The following is a 19,819-nucleotide window of genomic DNA, read 5'->3' on the forward strand; positions in this document are numbered from 1 at the left end:
ATGGCAGCTGAGAGCTGGGCCAGGGCTGAGCCCAGGCTGACACGGCAACATTAGCCCTTGCCACCTGCTGCTTTGCAGACAGGACAAGACATGGGCGATGTCTGAGTCCCTGTTACCACGGATCCTGGTGGGATATGGTACTTCTAAGGGAACAAGGACAACAGAGCAGTGAAGATGACCCAGCCAAGAGGTAACCAGCCCAGGCACACTGAGCACCTACTGGGCACAGGCCCCATCCACATTCAGCTACTCCATGGCCTTCTCCTGTCCTGCCTGCGACAGACTTGACACAGCAAACACAGGATTCTGGTTCTCAAGTCTTCATTTATTGCCTTTCTTAAATTTTCAGAATTTTCTTCTCCTTTAACTTCCTTATCAACCATACCTTATGGCAAAATTTTGAAGAAAAAAAAATAATAATACCCAGATTTTCATTTTCAACAAGGAAGTGTGACACTGCCACTCAGAGCAACAGGAAGTTACAATAGGGTTGGGGATTTCCCAGCCCTGCCTCTGCTGGAACAGGAATGTTGATCAACAAGGGACACAGGTCAGTGTGGGGGGGGCATCCTGGTGGGTGGGGCGGGGCTGGTCTTTCCATGTCCTCACATTATACTGATAGGAACGCAAACACATTCAGTCCCAGAAAGAGAAGTCAGGGGTCTTCAAGTGGGGGGTGAACAAATCTTGTATTACTCAGTCCCACACAAGGCAGCAGTCTCACGCTACAGAAGAAAGTAATCGTGAAAAATTTGGGTCAGTCATCGTTAAGTGTTGATACACTGAACAGCCCACCACATATTCAAAATGCCCAAATAAAAAGAATTCCCATAACCAAGTCATGTCGCCTCTGCCCCAACCCCTCCCCCATGTCAGGCCCCCAGGGTCTCACCTTTAGAAGCCATGAGAGACACATCAGAATCCTGGGTACTGCCACTGCCTGGAGAAGAACAATAACAGGATCTGGCCAGAGCCCACAGGAGGAGGTGAGACTAAAGGAAGAATTATGGGGTGGGTGAGCTCCCTATGGGCTCCCATCTATCCCAAGGGTCTCAGGGATCACATGCCTCCATACTTAATTGCAGCCTGAGCATAGTTCCCTCCTTGTCCACCTGTGGGAAGAAAATGTTCTTTCAGAGACTGGGGAGGATGCAGGACCATGAGGTCCTAGAGAAGTCAGCTAGTCCTGGACTCCTAAACCCAGGGCAGGATTAGGAAACCAGAATAAGAGACGTGCAGGGACTGGACCTATCACCCTCCTAGAGCTCTGTCCGCAACAGGGAGCTTCATCTCTGTCCTGCGACTGTGGGGATCAGGTCCCATCACCAGAACCATCAAGGTAAAAAATCTGTCTTCATGTTCACATATGCTTTACAAAAGAGTAAGTGTTAGCACACAGGGCCCCAGACTGGGTATGTACAGGTGTGTGGATAGTGCTTCACAGTAAAGGCAAAAGGCAGGCAAGCTCCCACCTGGGGTTTGAAACTCGGCAGTGGGACAAAAAAAATCAGAGCATACCCCTTTCCCTACCTGAGCTCTTCTTCCTCCAGATCACAGCTCCAGCCACCACAGCTCCAACGACCACAAGGAGAACTAGGCCAAGAATGTAAACAAGCCGTGGTTGCGCAATGGTTAAGTGCTGGGCTGCTAACCAAGAGGTCAGTGGTTTGAACCTTTGTAGGGGAAAAAACATCAGAGTTCAGTAAAGCAAAAAGAAAGTGAGAAGTGGACAAGCATGCTGCCAGAGTTAATGTCTGCCCGACTCCAAGGAACATTACAGAATAAACAAGAATGGGAAAAGCAACAAGCCTGCTGCCACAGACACATCTGTCCAAGTCCAGAGACTATTACAGAATAAACAAGAATGGGAAAACAGACAAGCATGCTGCCCCAGCCATGTCTCCCTGAGTCTGAGGAAGATTACAGTCATCAGTATATATTAACATTACAAATGGGCAAGACCACTGAAAGCTTCACCTTTTCACAGATTGGCTAGAAACTGTGATCTTACATTTTGAATTGTGTTTCCTAACGATCATTGGTGCAGGTTTCAGCAACAGTCAGGAGGGTTTTCATTGGTCCAACAAATTTCAATTTACTAAATGTTAATAGAAAAAGATAAGAGTGGAAAGTCTTTTGTGTTCTGGCTTATGTGAAAAGTTCCCTAAAAGGTATTTTCCGAGATTATTCTATCTATTGTCTTTATGCCTCAGGGCCCAGCTGATGTGTCCTTGTGAGCCCTTTTGGCCCTTGTGAGTCCTTGTGAGCCCAGCTCCAGCTGGGTCACATTGTCTTTGCTCAAGGACAGGGAATAATGACTCCAGTATTATTTCCTAAATCAGAGCCCGCCAGTGGCTCCACAGGAGAAAGATGTGGCAATGACTTTCATAAAGATTACATCCTTGGAAACCCTACAGGGCAGTTCTACTCTGTCCTATGGGATCACTATGAGTAGGAATCAACTCAAGGGCACTGAATAACAATAATATAAACACTGAACACTGAGCTAACCAAAAGTATAACATAACTATGTTGGGAGGGTGGGGGTGTGTGAAGGAGAGGTAATCAATTATAGATGACCCATAAAACTGAAAAAACAAAGAACGAGCAGTATAAGTATATTATTTAGAAGAATAGCGATAACACTAAGAGAATCAACTAAAAGAATTAAAAGTGGTTACTCCCCTGGAGTTCAGGAAATGGAGTGCATGGAAGATTGAGGATGGCTGTCTTCAAAACAACCCTTGTAGAAGTATTTGACTTTCTAAACTATGTGCATATACTCGTTTGGTAAAAATAAAAACTCAACATTTTTAGAAGACAATATGGTAGGTGAGAGAATAGACTCAGGATGGTACTATAAGGAGTGCATAGAAATGGGACAGTAACCTGAAAGAGACGTGGGATGAGGTGATGGATTTTTATAGGACTTTGCTTTGATTTATTTCGTTTTGTTTGTCTTAATGGGAGATTTAACAGTGCGTCTGTATGCAGGAATATAAGAGCCAGTAGAGTGGGAAATTGATGGAGGAGAGGGGTGTGTGCCCAGGTCTGTGTGATTCCCAAGGCTTAAGCCATTTACTGTCAGTGTTTTGTCTTTAGAAGAAAGGGAACAGTCATTGTACATCTGCCATATTACAAACTCTGTGCTTCACACTCCTGATCTCATATCACCCTTACACAGCCCAGCCCACACCCACAGTGGATGGATGGACAGACAGCATCAGTTCCTTCCCATTTTGGACCACTTAGGTGACATGAATGGCAGCTGCAAGTCCTTGTGAGAGCCAGTTTTCTTCAGGTTCATCCATACCCAGAGAGTGTGTGTTGGAGGAGAAATAGCTTAATGTAGGGAAGAGCTCGGATTAGATTCCCCATTTAGAGCTGGGGACTCCTGGCTGGTCAGGAATACACTCACAGTTCAGAGGGTAGTTTAGGCATCCCTATACTGTTTCCCTGCCTTTAACTGTCAGGAGTGCTCGTTGCACCTCACATGGGCACCCAGGTGTCCCCTCTTCCTTAGTCTCCATCCCTTTTCCTCATCTACCCCTAACCCCAAATTTTCAGCTTTATTCTGCTGCTTCACCTAGTGCTTGCACAGGGCATGGCAAAGCCCATCTGCCTGGATCTTCATGTTCCTCAGAGCCATTCCCTTCAGGACAAAAGTATCCTCTCAGGGGCTGATACAGATTGTCATTCACAGCACAACACTGATTGATTTTGTACAGAAAGCCCCATCTCCACTGAGTGAGGGGAGGGGTGGAAGGGATTAGAGGGTCAATGAACACCATCCTGTCACAACCTAACAACCTCGTAAAATGGGGGCTTATTATCCTCAGTGTGTAGGCTGAAAACCAAGGCTTGTTGTTAGGTGCTGTCTGACTCACAGCAACCTCATTATGCACAACAGAGGTTGCCCAGTCTTCCGCCGTTATGTTTGAGCACATTGTTGCAGCCGCCTTGTCAACCCATCTCAGTGAGAGTCTAGCTCTTTTTCACTTACCCTCTACTTTACCAAAAAAAAAGCATTAGCCGAGTCTTTTTCCAGCGATCGTTCTCCGCCCCCCCGCCCTCGCAAGAAATGTCTAAAGTCTCGCCATCCTCACTTCTAAGGAATATTCTGGCTGTACTTCCTCCAAGAATGATTCGTTTGTTCTTCTGGTAGCCCATGTTATATTCAATATTCTTCACCAACATCGCAATTCAAATGTATCATTTCTTCTTCAGTCTTGCTTTTTTTCTTTGTCCAGCTTTCGCATGCATATGAGGTGATTCAAAACACCATGGCTTGAGTCACGCACAACTTAGACATCAAGTGACATCTTTGCTTTTTAGGATTTTTAAAAATAAATTCCTTTTTTCCGCTTCCTCCCACCCCTGGTAACCACTCATAATTTTTGGTTTTTGGTTTGTACATATTTGCTTATTTCATATTAGTCCTTTTGTGACTAATTTTGCTCAGCATAACAGTTTCAAGGTTCATCTGTGTCATAGCATGCATCAGGACTTCATTTCTCTTTGTAAGTAATATTCTACTATATGTATACTATACCACAATTTGTTTATCCATTCATCTGTTGATGGGCACGTTACCCGATTAGGGTCCGTGCCCTGGAGCAGTCCAGCCAATGAAACATACTCCAAGTCAGAAAGAGTGAGAAAGTTTATTAAGGAGATGCATACATCACCAGGGACCCAGCAGCAACACAGGCTGCCTCTGTGGAGTCCCAAAGAGCAGTTTTACATTAGAGCTTATATAGAATCTTACAAGGGTTACAAGTGTCTTCGTAGTCCCCTGCCAGACATTTCTTTATTAGGCTAAAGACATACATACCTGATACCTGGGCTCCAACTTTCCTGTGGGGTTTGTATGCCACAGGTAGTCCAGACAGAAGAAAAGTTTACTTGCATCAGTTTTAAAACAAGGAACAAAGTCATTAACATTTGGTCATTAACAGAGGTATGTGAAGGAGGCAGGCAGAGGAAGAACAACTTATAGGTTTATCATAGCCTTTGTTTCATTATATGATATTTTGTTATGTTAAGCTCTCAGCTGGCCATTTTGAAAAAGGAGAAAATACACTGGGGGGTATTGGGGTCACAGACATGTCAGCTGTTTCCACCTTTTGGCTATTGTGAACTGTGCTGCAATGAATACTGGTATATAGTTTTCTGTTTGTATTACTACCTTCACTTCCACTGGGTATATACTTAGGATTGGGATTGCTGGACATTGGCAGCTCTCTGCAACCTTTTTAGGAACAGCCAGACTTTTCCACAGCAGCTGTACCATTTTACATTCTCACCAACCATAAATGAGGGTTAGTTTCTCACATCCTTGGCAACACTTGTTATTTTCTGTTTTGTTTTTGTTATTGTTATTCTAATGGGTGAGGAAGTATCTCATTGTGATTTTTGATTTGCATCTCTTTAATGGCTAAGGACATTGAGAATCTTTTTGAAACAGGATGCTCAGCCATATCTTGAACCTTACCTGACCCAATTCTTTTTTCCTTCTTTCTCCTTTCTCTCCCCTAGCCCATCCCTGCCTCCAAGTAAGATCCTGATGTTAGCTCCCCAAATGGTTAAGTGTTAACCAATGTTTCCTCTAAGACTGTGGAAAACAAGTATTATTGACGAATAAGACGAAGGATGGCGCCAGCTACCCGCTGAGCTGTTGGGATAATGGCAGGAAAAGATCATGTTTGAGATACAACCACCGAAACCAAACAGAAGAAAGAGAGTGCACATTCCACAAGTCCCTAAAACTTATGGCCCCTTTTCCCTTAAAAACCCGAGCTGATAGGTAATCTGGTGAGACAGACAACTTTAGGAGGAGATCATTCCCCTCTGTCTCCATATACCTGTGTATCTAATAAAGCTCTTGCTACCCACCTCACCCCTGTCTCAAGAATTGGCTATTTGCGGCAGGCGGCTCTAACTCTTGCAATTGCAGTAACATTTTCATGTGCTTGTTTGTCATTTGAGTATTCTCTTTGGTGAAATGTCAGTCCAAGTCCTTTGCCCATTTTTTGATTGGTTTGTCTTTTGTTAAGCTATAGAAGTGTTTACACATATATATATATATGATATTAGACCCTTATCAGATACATGGTTCCCCCAAATTTTCTTCCTATCTGTAGGTTGTCTCTTCATTTTATTGATAAAGTCCTCTGATGAACAAAGTCATGGTGCTCTGGGTCCTGTTTCTGGCTGGTCGTCATCTGACCTGCAGTTCTTGGGACTTGAGCCAGCAGCTTGTCGTCTGTAAAAATGACATGAGAGCAGTGTCTGACCTCTTCTTACTTCACAAGGGGAAAGGAGAATCGAGATCAATAGCCCAAGGCTGATTCCTATGGGGCAGGGGTCAGACATGCCTCCTCTCTCCACCACCTTTACCAATTCTGACACCAACCGTCTCTCCCACGGGACTCTCTACTTCTCTCCTGGGTTTGATAATTCGTTGCAATGGCCATACAGAGCTCACAGCCCATACTCACAATTATAGGGTTTATTAGGGAAGTAACAGTTACTCTTCAGGCTCAGGAACACTCAATATATAGTTCTTCCGTTAAGACAGCCTCTTCCCAGCCATGCTTGCAGGCATACCTCTCCCTGGCCCTAGGCCTCTGCCCAAAGGCACTCAGCTTTCTCTCTCAATGGGACAGGAAGCCCACCATGCAGTCTGCTGCTGACAGGTCTCTGCTGCTGGGTCTACCCTGCCACTGCTTCTCACTATCTTCAGAGTCACAGCTCACTCTCTCTCTGTCTACTCATCCCAGGAGCCTCCCAGCGCAGGGATCCCAGGTCCAAAGGACACACTGGCTACTGGCTGTTCTTCCCTGGCAGTGGTGGGATTCTCTCTCTTCCACCTCTGGGATGGCTCATTACAAGCCCAGCAGGATGGCAAAACTGACCAATCCCTTTGGTGGACATAATTACCCTATCACACAGTCTCACCCAATCTAGCCAAGACCGTGACTAGAAAGGCCACAGAAGAGCGATCCATTACACTGCACATCTTGCCTGCCCACTTTCGGACTCTCTGGCTTCTACAGCCCTGTGAGCTAGCAGCATGCTGTCTGACCTGCCAGTTCTGGGTTCTCCACCCCCTGCAACCATGTGAGTCAGGAGACACCTCCAGCTGATGCCTGACGTACAGAGTATGGGACTTACCAGCTTCCACAACAGCAATATTTTCTTCTAGGAATTTTATGGTTTTAGTTTTCACATTTAGATCCTTGATCCATTTTTAATTGTTTTTTTATGTGAGTGTGGGGCATGGATTCTCCATTCTTTTTGAAACTTATATTCTTAAACCCAAAAAACCCACTGCTGTGGAGTCGATTCCAACTCAAGGCAACTCTATAGGACTGAGTAGAACTGCCCCATAGAGTTTCCAAGGAGCGTCTGGTGGATTCAAACTGCTGACCTTTTGGTTAGCAGCCATAGCTCTTAACCACTATGCCACCAGGGTTGCACTTATATTATTAGGTTGTTGTAATTCCTTGACTGATAGTGCATTTCTAAAGGGGCAAGGTGGGTAAATCCCACATTCACTGCTAACTGCCCGGTAGGGATCAGCATGCATCATATTCCTACATGGAAATGGATCCAGTCTTCGCCTTCTCATTTCCCCATTATTGTTGTTGCCAGGCACCCACGTGGCACTTTCTCTCTCTGACCTTAACCACCCAGAGTTAGGTCAGACCTTACAAGTTAAAGGGCATCATCTTTCAGATTGACTGCCTGTGCAGCCCTTCTCTGAATTAGTCACTGTGAGCTAAGTCAGAATTCACAAGTTAGAAGGTCTCAGTTTTTCTGACTGTCAAATAGGCAGATCCCAGCCCCTGCTGGCCCACACTGCCTGCTGTAGGTTCCTCAATTCACTGAAGAGCTCAGAGAATTCATGGAGAGCATCTACACTTACAGTTCTTCATTTATTATAAACAGAAAGGATGCAAATGAAGGAATCCCTCCATTGTTCCCAGGGATGCACTACCCTCCCAAGAGATCAGATGTTCTCTCCAATCCAGGAAGCTCCCACCCCAAACTCCTTGTGCAAACCCTAGTATTGGCTTCTTTGCATAGTCATGACTGATTGAATCATTGAATGTACACAATTGATTGCATCATGCCCTACTCTCTTCCGGAGGTTAGCTAATCATGCAGAGGTTAGCTAATCATGCAGGTTAGCTAATCATGCCCCCACTCATTTGCACACATTCTCAGGTTCTGTTGGGAGATTTTACATAATAAAGGTACCTTTGTTACCCAGGAAAACCCCCAAGGATTATCTCTCACAAACCAAGAACAAAAGGCCAATTTATTAATTCATTGCCACACAGATAGCATAATGTTCTTGTAATTTTTCTCTCCTGTTTGCCTTCACTTTTCCACTTGTACTACTTTGTGGGAGTACAGTTTTTATCTTCTAATTAATCCATTGAATTATTCATTTCTATAACCATATTTTTAATTTCCAAGAGCTCTTTCTTGTACTCTGTTTGGGTGTAATTGTACATAATTCTGTTATTGTTTCATGAATGTCATATATTTTCTTGTATCTTTTAGATATTACTGACGATAGTGGTAGGGGACCTGTTCAATCTCCTGGTTATCTGCTTTCATGATATCATGAAGTTTTCCCTCTCAGCACTTAGTTCAGTAGTAATTTCACATTTATCTTTGTAATGCCCATCACCATCATATGTGCAAGCTCCTTATCATCAGGGTCTTCCCTGTACATTTTCTCCAGTGTCTTTAAAATTTCCTAATTCACTGGAAGCCTTGAAATATACTCTGGATGAATGGCCCTTAGTGTGGTTTGGGCAGTTAGGTCACACAGCCCCTTGATGGCCTCCTGAGCTCTGAGCCTAGCGGCCTCCAATCATAAAATATTCTGGGACATTGCGTGGGGTGCGCAGTCATACATAACTACCCGAAGGACTGGGAGTCAATGAAAGATGAGTCAAGAAGGGTGAGCCCTGCTTCATCTCGGCTAGGTGGACTACACACAGTTGGTGCGGTTCAATGGCGACTCCGCAAATCTGAGGATGGAGCTGAGGGTACTATGGATGGAGCAGGAGGAGCTGGGAGTATTGGGACTGGGAGACACGAATCGCCAAGGGCAACGCACAGTCTTTCCCAGGGAACCTACAGATCCGGCGCAGCAACTACAACCAGAGGGAGGACGGTGATTGACGTTGGACCCGGGTCGCAGGTGATGAGTCTCCAAGTCCTCGAGTCCTCCATGGGCCGGCTGTGGTCGCCCCGAGTCTCCAGAGTTTCACCCCTAGGCCGCAGACCCAACCGGCCCTTTGACCCGGGAAGAGCTCTGGTTTCCTTTTCAATTTAGACCCAAACCGGCTCTGACCGATCACCGCCCTTCGGAGACTTAGGGGGGCGGGGGGCGGGGGCCAGGATCTCTCACTGTTTACATTGTTTATGGTTTCCATGTGGTTTGGAATAGCGCCTCCTGTTGTCTGAGCAGCATGCCCAGGACTGCGCTGATTACTTCGCACTGAACCTGAAGGAGGACTTGCGTTCCTGGACTGCAGCGGATGAGGCTGCTCAGGTCTCGAAGTGCAAGTGCGAGGAGGCCGGTGTGGCCTAGCTCTACAGGGTCTTCCTAGAGGGGGAGTGTATGAAGTGGCTCGTCAGGTACCTGGCAAAGGGGAAGGAGACCCTGTAGCGGGTAGGTACAATGGCGGTCTCCCCATCTTCCCTTGGGCTGGGGTAGTTCCCTCAGCTGGTATCCCAAAAGTAGGGGAGGAGAAGGAGGTGGATGTCAGAATACTCCTTTCCCATGGATCGAGAATGGGAAGAGCCACCCAGGTTTCCAGAGACGTTTCTCTTCTCAGGCACAATAAGGGATCCAGTCTTTTTGGGGATGAAAAGGGAGAAGGTTCCTGAAATAACCAATGGCATTACTTTGCCTCTGGCAGTGGCCTTGGGAACCACAGGGGACATCTCTCTCAGGCCTTGTTCTCTTACTAACACCCAACCTCTTTGGAGGTCTTGACTCCAGCATTTCTGAATCTCAGCCTCCCCCCAGGTCAGGACCAGGAGTCTCAGTTTTCCCCTTCAGAGACCTGGAGCCTACCACTGATTCAAGAACTTTCCAAGGAATAGGAGACTATTCCAGATTCCTGGGTCCAGGCTGGTGTCTGGGTTTGGCACTTCCTCCCCCACCCCCATTGTCCTGTCCACTCTCAGAATGATCACATGGCCCCTGCTCAAGTGGCCCATAGGAGACGATGGAAAGTTCCTGAATTTTCTGACTCTCCCTCTCAGACCCCCCAAAGACCCACCACCCTATCTCTGACAGTAAGGTCAGTCTGAGGTGCTGGGCCCAGGGCTTCTACCTGGCAGAGATCATGCTGCAGGGAGGACCAGACCCAAGACACAGAGCTTGTGGAGACCAGGCCTACGGGAGACGGGACCTTCCAGAAGTGAGTGGCCATAGCGATACCCTCTGGAAAGGAGCAGAGATACAAATGCCATGTGCAGCATGAGGAGCTGTTGGAGCCCCTCACCCTGAGATGGGGTAAGGCGTGGGATGAGGGTGGAGCCTCTTCTCAGGGAAAGCAGGAGCCCTTCCGGAGACCTCTATCAGGGTCAGGGCTGAGACCTGAAGGTTAGGGCCCCTAACCTTCCCTTCCCTTCCCAGACCAACATTCCCATCTCACTGTCCCCATCATGGGAATCATTGCTGGCCTGGTTCTCCTTGGACCTGTGGTTGCTGGAGTTGTGATCTGGAGGAAGAAGAGCTCATGTAGAGAAGCCAGTGGAGTCTGAGTTTTCTGGTTCCACTGGAGGGTTTCAAGCCCTAGGTAGGGGTTTTCCCATCTCCTGTGTTGTACCTGGGAGATACCCTCCATGCATGTTTTGACCCTGTCTGGCCCCCTACGTGCTAACACTGTCTTGTAAAGCACATGTGGAAATGAAGGACAAATCTTTCACTTTGATGATTCTTTTTATGGGGAAACTGATTCCTAACAGTGACAGGTCAGAAGGGAAGGTCCCTTGCTGAGGACAGGCTTCTAGAAGGATGATTGGTCTAGTTCCTGAATATTTCCTTTATTCTTGTTTCTTGTTCCTGCCATGAGTATGCAGTCACAGTTCTGGAAACTTCTCAGAAATCCACGTCTAGTGTGTTCTTCTAGGAGAATGCCACGGAGGAGCCAAGCATGGATGAGCCCTGTGCCCAGTGGATGCTCAGTATGTCATGGGCTTTGACATGGCCACTCCTCAGCTGGGTCACCTTTGCTGCTCTGTTGTCCTTACCCCGTCAGCAGAACCTTCTCCCACCAGGACCTGTGATCACAAGGACTCAGACATCACCCAGGCCCTGTCCTGTCTGCAGAACAGTGGGCAATTAGGGCTAATGTTGCCATGTCACCCTGGGCTCAGACCTGACCAAACTCTCAGCTCCCATGGTCTGTGTGTTTATTTTTTGTGTATTTGTTTTTATAGAGGAGTATGCCTGTTCTTGTTTTTGTGCATGAGTTTTGGTCTCATTTTCGTCTGAGTGTCCCCTGTCTGTAATGGAAGCAGAAGTCATTTTACCTGTCACTTTCCCCACAAGGCCCAGGGCAGTCTCTGTACACAGGACTGTCTATGGTATTGAGAGACAAAATTTCAGTCTAGTCCGGCTTTTGCCCTCCTTCTAGAGCTGTCTGTTGGATTGTTTTTTACATCTTTTCCCCCAGCTTTTTTTAAGGAATCAGATTATGGAAGTAGCAAGGAGGAGGGACTTGATAGTTTCTTGTCTTAGTTAAACTCATGTTATGTTTCTATCTTCTGCTCACCTACCCTCTCTCCACGTCCTTAGCATCAGAAATCCCAGAGCTGGCTTCAGTTCAAATTCATGGATTTATAAAGAGAGTCTAATTTAGATTCACAGATGGTTGGAAAACAGGGCTGATATACCTAGAATTGTTCCTTTCTGAAAAGACATATGTAATTGTGTACAGGTGGGTGGGATTGGGAGAGAGCAGAGAGGAAGGTGGGGAGATCAGCCCTGGTGAAAAAAGTTCATGTGACTTTCATGTCAGTGTGAGTGGCTGTTGTGCTGTAGCTGTCACAAAACAGCATTTGGTCTGAGGTGACATTAATAAAGATACTGTTTCTAGAATAGGGAGGTGCTCTACACTACACTGATTATTCACTTAACCAATATTTGTAGAGTGCAGGCTATACATCTGGGAAACTTCAGTGAACTAAACCCAAACCCAAACCAAACTCTGCCATCAAATCAATTCCGACTCATAAAGACCCTATAGGATACAGTAGAACAGCCCCATGGGATTTCCAAGGCTGCCATATCTTTCTCCCACAGAGCAGCTAGTGGGTTTGAACTGAAGATTTTTTGGTTAGCAGCCAAGTGCTTTACCCACAGTACCACCAGGGCTTCTAGTGAACTAAAAAAAAAAAAAAAAAGAACTAAAGACAGGCTAAAATTTCCTGCCTTGTGGAGCATGTGTTATGTCAGGGAGGGACAGACCATAAACTATAAGCGTGGTAAATAAGGAAAGTATTTACATTAGAAGGTGGGAAATGCTATGGGGAAGGGGACCCAGAGCGTGAGTATGTGGGAAGAGGGAAGATGACTATTGTAAGTCAGTAGTCAGTGTAGGTCTTATGGTGAAGATGATCTTTGAGGAACGATTTGAAGCACATGAAGGAATTAATCATGAAGTTATCTGGGGAAGTTCTTCCAGGGGCAATGTCCTGTGCAAATGCACCATGGCAAGAGTGTGTCTGTGTTTTGGGAGCAATAAGGAGACAAGTGTGGCTGCAGTGGTGTCATGGAGATGAGGTCAGAGGTTCAGTCAGATTATATAGCTGTTGCAGTTATTGGAAGGTGTTATGGATTGAATTGTATCCCCAAAAAAGGTGTGTCAATTTGGCTAGGCCATGATTCCACTATTGTGTGGTTGTCTACCATTTTGTGATCTGATGTAATTATTCTGCGTGTTGTAAATCCTAAATTCTATAATGTTAATAAGGTGGGACTAGAGGCAGTCACGTTAATGAGGCAACACAAAATCTACAGGATTAGATTGTATCTTGAGTCAATCTCTTTTGAGATATAACAGAGAGAAGCAAACAGAGAGGAGAAGGACCTACTATAACCAAGAAAGAGGAGCAGCAAGCAGAGGGTCCTTTGAACCAGGGTCTCTGCACTGAGAAACTCCTAGACCAGAGGAAGATTAATGACACAGACCTTTCCCAGAGCTGACAGAGAGAGAAAGCCTTCCCCTGGAGTTGGCACCCTGAATTTGGACTTCTTGCCTCCTAAACTGTGAGAGAATCAATTTCTACTTCTTAAAGCCATCCACTTGTAGCATTTCTGTTATAGCAGCACTAGATGACTAAGACAGAAGGGTTTTGACACTTCTGGAAGATAAGTTACAAGACACTTTTGGGCAGAAGAGGACATGGTGGACTCCTCTGGCTGCTGTGCTAAGAATAGGATCAAGAGGGGCAAGGGGTGAGCAAGGCAGCAGGAAAAATGATCGGAAATTCAGGTGGTATTTTACCTAGAGATTCAGTTACTTTTCCTGGCATGTGAACAATGAAGACATTAGATTCTGGATACATTTTGAATGAACTTTACAGCATTTTCTAATGGATCGAATATGGGATATGAGAAGAATCAAAGAGGTCACCCAAGATATCAGACTGTGTAAAGAGGAAGATGGAGCTGCTGTCAGCAGAAGTGGAAAAGACTTTGGAAGGAGCCTGTTATGGATTGAATTGTGTCCCCAAAAAATGTGTGTCAACTTGGCTAGGCCATGATTCCCAGTATTATGTGATTTTTCACCATTTTGTCATCTGATGTGATTTTCCCATGTGTTGTAGATCCTGCCTCTGTAATGTTAATGGAAACCCTGGTGGCATAGTGGTTAACAGCTATGGCTACTAACCAAAAGGTTGGCAGTTCGAATCCACGAGGTGCTCCTTGGAAACTATATGGGGCAAGTCTACTCTGTCCTATAGGGTATGGGTCGGAATCAACTCAACGGCAACGGGTTTGGGTTTTTGGTATGAAGTTAACGAGGCCAGATTAGAGACAGTTGTGCTAATGAGGCAGAACTCAATCTACAAGATTAGGTTGTGTCTTGAGTCAATCTCTTTCGAGATATAAAGGAGACAGGGAGACCTCATACCACGAAGAAAGCAGAGCTAGGAACAGAGCATGACATTTGGACCCAGGATTCCTGTGTGGAGAAGCTCCTAGACCAGGGGAAGACTGATGACAAGGACCTTCCCCCAGAGCCGACAGAGAGAGAGAAACCTTCCCCTGGAGCTGGTGCCCCGAATTCGGACTTCTAGCCTCCTAGATGGTGAGAGAATAAATTTCTCTTCGTTAAAAGCTATTCACTTGTGGTATTTCTGTTATAGCAGTACTGGATAACTAAGATAGAGCCTATATCAGGAGGGGTATCACAGGCATGTGGTTTAGGAAATGTTGAATCTGAGATGTCAATTAGAAATGCAAGTGAGGTTATTGATAGATAGATGAGTCTGGAGTTCAGGAATAATGACTGATTAGAGAAACAGATTTGGGAGACAATGCCATAGAAATTATATTTAAAGGCTTGAGAATGGATGAGATCTCCAAGGGAGCAATTAGCTAGAGAAGAGAAAAGAACAAGGACTGATCCCTGCACCCTCCAATACTAAATGATTTTACCAGACCACACACTAGGAGCAGATTGATGAGTTCTGGCACCGCATCTAGATAGCATGGAGACCAGGGCATCCCAAACTTTCTATGCATCGGGATCACCTGGAAATCTCACTAAGATTCAGAAGGTCTGGAGTAGAGAATGAGATTGTATATTTATAACAAGGCTGGAGCTGATGCTGCTGGTCTGCAGATCACACTTAAAAGCAAGAATGTAGACCAGAGATTCTTACATGGTCTGCATCATCCCCATCTGTGTTGTTATTGTTAGGTGCCTTGAGTTGATTTTCAGCTCATAGTGACCCCACATGACGGTGTAGAACTGTCCGTTAGGGTTTCTTAGGCTGTAATCTTTACAGAAGAAGATCACTAGCTCTTTCTTCTGTGGAGCTGCTGAGTGAGTTCAAACTATCAACCCTTCAGTGAGTAACCCAGTGCTTAACCATGAGCACTTCACCATTTGTGCCACCCAGGAACTCCAAGGTCTTTAAACCACATTTAAAAGTTGTTTTTTCTAGAGAAGAAAAGGAAAAGCATATATTATGAAACATGATGTTGGAAGGTACATGTTGTGAGGTTAATATTAACTTTACCCAAAGAATTTGGTCTTGGTTCTTGGTTCCTGAGAGATAACTCTAAATCCTTGGGATTTCCTGAGTAATTGAGGTGCCTTTGCTATCTACAAGCCTCCAGCTCACACCTGAGAGTTAGGCGACTCAGGTGGGGGCGAGCAGGCCAGAAAGACCCCTTCATGATAATCAGCTGACCTCAAGAAATATCGGCTGATTCAGTCAATCATGAATGTGTAATGAGGCCCTAGTAAAAGTTCTGGACACTGAAGCTCCATGGGCTTCCTAGTTGATGAAAGACATCAATGCACGTGGGAAGGTAGTGCATCACTTTTTGGGTCTTGAAAGTTTCACGTTGGGAACCCTCCCAGACCTTGTGCTATGTGTCTCTTCATTTGCAACTTTTTCCTACAATAAGACAGTAATCATAAGTATAACATTTCTGTGAGTTCTGTGAGTCATCCTAGCAAATTATAAGACTCAAGTGAGTTGTGGGATCAAAAGTGAGGGGTCTGGGGACCCCTGGCTTGTAGCTGGTATTCTGAGGGGGCAGATGGGACCCCCCCCCAAGTTTGTAGCCCTAAGGCCAGAAGTGAGAGAACCCAGGGGTGGTCCCTGAGCTTGCAGCTGACATCCTGAAGGGATAGTGGGAAAACCCAGAATTTGTAGTCAGTGGCTCAGAAGTGAGGGTGATGTGGGGATTCCCAAGCTTGCAGATGGCATTCGACATCTTTGGCAGTCTGGAGGCTGTGTCCTTTAACTTGTGTGAGATCTGACCTGGCTCCAGGCAGTTAGAGTCAGAGAAAGAAGTGCTGGATGTACAACTGATGTTGCAACAAAGTGGCAGTAAAGTGGGGGTTTGATAAATCCTTACACATGTCATTTTTCTATACCAAGCAATGCAGCCCGGTGGAAGATTTAGGAAGTGGTTCACAGCTCAGCATAAAGAAAATCTCTGAATGCTTGCTCTCTGAAACTGTTCCCCAGACTGACTTCTCACTTACTTTGTACAAACAATAGAATCCAGATTTTTCTAATTTAAACATAAAGGAATTTATATATGTGATATTGGGGGCTCATCTCATTTTGGGGAATTCCACAGAACCAGGCTTGAAACTACACATCCAGGAACAGAATCCGCATTCCTGCTCTCGCTCTGGTCCTGTATAGAAACTACAGCTAGCTCCTGCTGCTGGGTCAGAGGCTACTGGCCACACCACTGACACCCTTCATGCTAGACACTGGGACCTGTGGCCAGGATGCTCTCACTGCTGCTCCTGACAACTGGATGTCACTACTGCCACTCATGCCTCCCTCGCCAAGGTGCACTCTGCACAATCCCAGCTTCTCTGTGTCACCATGTCCTGGGTCAGTCTGGCATGTGGTCGTGTGACTGGTGGAGCCTAAGCCCCATGCCTATGTCCAACTGCAGGAGTGTTTGGGAAAGTGAGTTTTCTTCTTTAATGGAGGGAGGTAGTCTCTGCCTCCTACCTAGACTCTTTAAGTGAGGAATTTCTCATAAGGTAGGAGGAGGGTCCAGGGACAGGGGGAAGGGGGAGGTTAGGGATAGAAAATGAATGACCAATGTCAGTTCCTGGAGCGGTGATCTGAGACTGTAACTTTACTTTCCATGTTGTAGGCACTTGGATACGGTTGGATGAAAGAGTGACTAGTAAATGACATCATTTCACTGATTTTCTTGATGGTCTGTTACAGGGTCCAGTTTTTGTCTATATGAGGTTATACTCTTCAATAAATGCCATGGCATTGCAGGATGATGAAATGAGTATTCAAAATGTCTTCTTGACTTTGTCTTTTACTAGGATTAAAAAATCTAGGTCTTTTTTTTTTTTATTACTTTAGAGGATCTATGTTTCACTGACATTTTATATTAATTTTTAAGTATCGGTATATGCACGTATTTCTGGGGAAAGGATCCATAACATTTACCAGTTTTTATGTGAACCTCACTGTCTTAGTTATCATGTGTTGCTATAACAGAAATAACACAAGTGGGTGGCTTTAATGACCGGAAATTCCTTTTCTCACTCTTCAGGAGGCTAGAAGTCTGAAATCAGAGGACAGGCTCTAAGGGAATACTTTGTCTCTCTCGTGTTCTCTCTCTCTCTCTCTACCAGCTCTGGGGAGAGGTCTTTGTCTCTTTTTAGCTTCTGTTTCTTGGTTTCTTGATGATCTTCTTTATCTATCTTCCCCCATTTCCCCTTGTGCTTCTTCTTTGCTTGCTTAATCTGCTCGTTTGTATCTCAAAACAGATTGACTTAAAACACACTCTACCCTAATACTGTCTTATTAACATAACAAAGAAAACCCATTCCCAAATGGGATTATAACCACAGGTATAGGGATTAAGATTTACAATGCAAATTTTTGAGGGATACAATTCAATCCATAACTCCCACAAAAGTCTAAAAAACATCCTAGTTTAGACACAGTGGTACTCAACATCTTGTCCATGAACAATCGGTCAACAAACTTATTTTAGCAGGCCCAAGGATGTGATATAAATGCTTATCTTTTGCTTAGCTGTTACCAGTCTGGGACAAGATAAAGGTTTACTTGCTTATCCTCACTCTCAATTCTATGTATATCTCACTGTGGGCTGGTAACAAACAGTTCACAGAGCAGCCTTAGTCCACAGACCACACTTCTTGTAGCATGGGACTCCAGCCCAGAGCCGTCGATCATAGAGTTTTATTCTAGCACTTGGTGTCAGGTGGAAAACAGGAAATAACCAGTTGTTAATGGGGCTTCCATTTCCAGTAATATGGTAGGCTGAGTGTTAAGGTTGCCTCTTCCACTAAAAACAACTAAAAATCATAGCTAAAATATAGAAAGCATCCAAAAAGCATAGAAGAACAAACAAGAAAATAATCATTTAGACCAAAATATAAATGTGGGCAAGAATTCAGAGAGAAAAGTTGTGTTTACCCTGAGGGCATTTGCCAAATCTGGAAAATCATAGCTTTGAATTTCTCAGGCTCACAACCTGTAGAAGACAGGAGATGATGCCCAGAGCTTGTTCAGGTGGGAAGTGTAATAGGAGACTCCTCACCCTGGAAAATCTGGGAAACCAAGGGTTCATACCCTCCGAGTAAAGTGAGGCAGAAGAAAATCTGCTTTAACCCCTAATGCAAGAGTATTCTAAGGAGATTTGCCTTTGAACCAGCAAAAAAAAAAAAAACCTTTGTGTCTGAGAATTTGTAACCATCAGACAGCCTCTCTTGTGTTTGTTGTCCAAATTCACTTCACCATCGTGAGCCAAAATAACCTAAAGTCATGAATTTAGTATATAATAGGCCAGTACTGGTGGTGACCCAAAACACAAATCTCTAGAGAAATCCATGTTTAACCTACATGTCAAAAGAATTTATAGAAATAATTTCACAAGGAAAAAGAGCATCTCATAGCACGAAATACATATGTACGAGTGGAAAAAAAGACATGATTGAGAACCAGAAGAAACAATAGACAGTAAAAAGAGTCTCATAAAATTTCAATTTTAGAATTATGGGACAAAGAATATAACGTAACCATGGTGATTATGTATAAAGAAAAAATGACAAGCTTTAAAATGCCTGCAGAACATAGGAAACTATAAATTATATAAAGAAGGAGTCCAAGATGGCTACTTAGACTGACGCACTAGAACTTCTCCCTATATCAAAGACCCAAGAAACCAAGTGAAACAGATAAAATGGCAACCTTGGGACCCTGAACATGAAATGGAAGGATGAAGAATTAGACTAAGCTCCAAGTAGAGAGACAGGAAGAAAAGAGTGAATGCAGAGAGATACAGACCCTTGGTACCTTGCCCACCAGCTCAGCACAAGGTGGCCATTTTGGGACAAAGCATGCAGTGTTCCTGGGTGAGGAGCACAGGAAGGCAGCTATATGGAACTCACAACAGGAGGAGGAGATACTGTGCAAACAAACCTGGAATGAAACTAGATAAGCAGAACACAAGCCAGGGCTAAAAAGGGAAATTACAGGAAAACAGGTCAGGAGCTCCTGTGAAGAGAGAGAGCCAGGAACTGGGGAAGGGACTACTAACCAATGGCAAGGCCTGACTGTTTGGCCAGGAAATACCCACTGAATAGTAAAACCGCAGAACAGCAACTGGAGGCCCTCCCTAGCCAGCCTCCGTGCACTACCCCCCATATGTAAACAGCCAACCAAAGCTGCCTGGGGTGGCCAGGCAGGAGAACACCCCTGCACCTGTGACCAGTGTGGGTGAGCCCACACCCACTGTCCAGACACCAGTGGGAGTGCGCCTGCACTCCAGCAATTGATGGGAGCACACCCACTTCCCAGCGAGTAGCAGGAGTACGCGTAAAGTTGGCGACTGACAGGACAGTGCCTGCTGCCCAGTGACTGGCAGGAACACACCTGCAACCTCGCGACTGTAGCAAGCACACCTGCAGTCAGGCAACCAGTGCATGTGCAGCCTGGCAACCAGCAGTAGCACCCCCGCATCAGCTGCCCAGCCTCCAGTGCAATCCCTCCAAGCCCACACAGTAACGGAAAACATACC

The 19,819-nt window shown here is 45.2% G+C and overlaps 1 protein-coding gene across 11 annotated transcripts in view; it reads right to left on the minus strand.

Moving 5' to 3' along the window:
- Positions 1–304: 304 nt before the first annotated feature.
- LOC100671814 (HLA class I histocompatibility antigen, B alpha chain-like) overlaps positions 305–19,819 on the minus strand; it is a 43,852-nt gene continuing 24,337 nt past the window's right edge. For 3 of the 11 annotated variants that reach the window (XM_064282890.1, XM_064282854.1, XM_064282886.1), the window contains one exon: positions 6,073–6,265. The gene's annotated coding sequence lies outside the window, so the exon portion shown is untranslated. Of the gene's footprint in view, positions 726–892; positions 992–1,078; positions 1,113–6,072; positions 6,266–9,667; positions 9,912–10,367; positions 10,478–19,819 lie in introns of those variants that run through there. The other 8 variants (XR_010321593.1, XR_010321588.1, XR_010321589.1 and 5 more) reach the window with 7 other exon arrangements.

The sequence above is a fragment of the Loxodonta africana genome, chromosome 1, assembly GCF_030014295.1.
Source record: "Loxodonta africana isolate mLoxAfr1 chromosome 1, mLoxAfr1.hap2, whole genome shotgun sequence".
Lineage (NCBI taxonomy): Eukaryota > Metazoa > Chordata > Mammalia > Proboscidea > Elephantidae > Loxodonta > Loxodonta africana.